Below are 968 nucleotides of genomic sequence, written 5' to 3'. Positions count from 1 at the left end.
TTATAAGCAACTAATCGTTGTAGGCATGACTACAGAGCGAAGATCGCCAAGTACTTGGACAAGAAACTGTTGCAGAGGACTTAGACGGACTAAGCTCTCACCAAGCTGTTAGGACTTTGTTTTTCCTAAGTTGGAACCTCCAACTTAGAACTCTGAACCGCCTAGGCTATCGCCCTACTTACTTCTGGTCCAGCTGTTCGGTGGCCAGGATTCTGTGGAAACCGATTTTAGGGTTGGAAATGTCCAAATTCGACAAATAAACAGAAGTCCAGTGATTGGGATATCACTGGACAATGCTTCACTAAAACTAGTTTAATGAGAATTAAACTAAGACAACAGCAGTTGGAATATAACGCCACCACTGTCCCAAAAAAACCTAATCGAGTTGTTTTGTCGTCATAGTATATTGTAATTTATACTTGAAGTATGGATAAATTTACAGAAAATTACCACCCTCTATTAACTTTCAGGAGTTATTGAATAACATCTTTAGCTGCTGTTTCGTATATTATGCTGATTTATATATATATTCACTCTGGAACATAGAGTATATGAAAGATATGATTTCCGCAACATTCCAAGAAAAATAAAAACAATCACCTTTTTTTCTACTTCATAAAATACAACCATTGCTTTTAGAATTCGTATTACTTGTAATTACAATAAATGTTTAATGAAGCTCGAAACTCGATTATTGTTCATAGATACATTCAATAAATAAAAAAAAAATGAGGTGATGAAGAGGTTTGCTATGAGAGCACCATATTTCTAGGATTTCCTTTTTTCTTCATTTTAGAGCTAAGTATATTTCAAATAATTGCTCTCATGGAATATAGGGATGGGATATCGATATCGATATTATCGAAATATCGATATTTTGTCTCCGATATCCGATATTTTGATATCGATATCCAGTAACCGATAATATATTACTAAAGGAAATATTAATGATAGTATTTTGATATTTG

The sequence above is a fragment of the Halyomorpha halys genome, unplaced genomic scaffold (assembly GCF_000696795.3).
Source record: "Halyomorpha halys isolate HHAL.00 unplaced genomic scaffold, Hhal_1.1 Scaffold870.1, whole genome shotgun sequence".
NCBI lineage: Eukaryota > Metazoa > Arthropoda > Insecta > Hemiptera > Pentatomidae > Halyomorpha > Halyomorpha halys.
The sequence above is the reverse complement of the archived record's forward strand: the minus strand, read 5'-3'. Positions refer to the sequence as shown.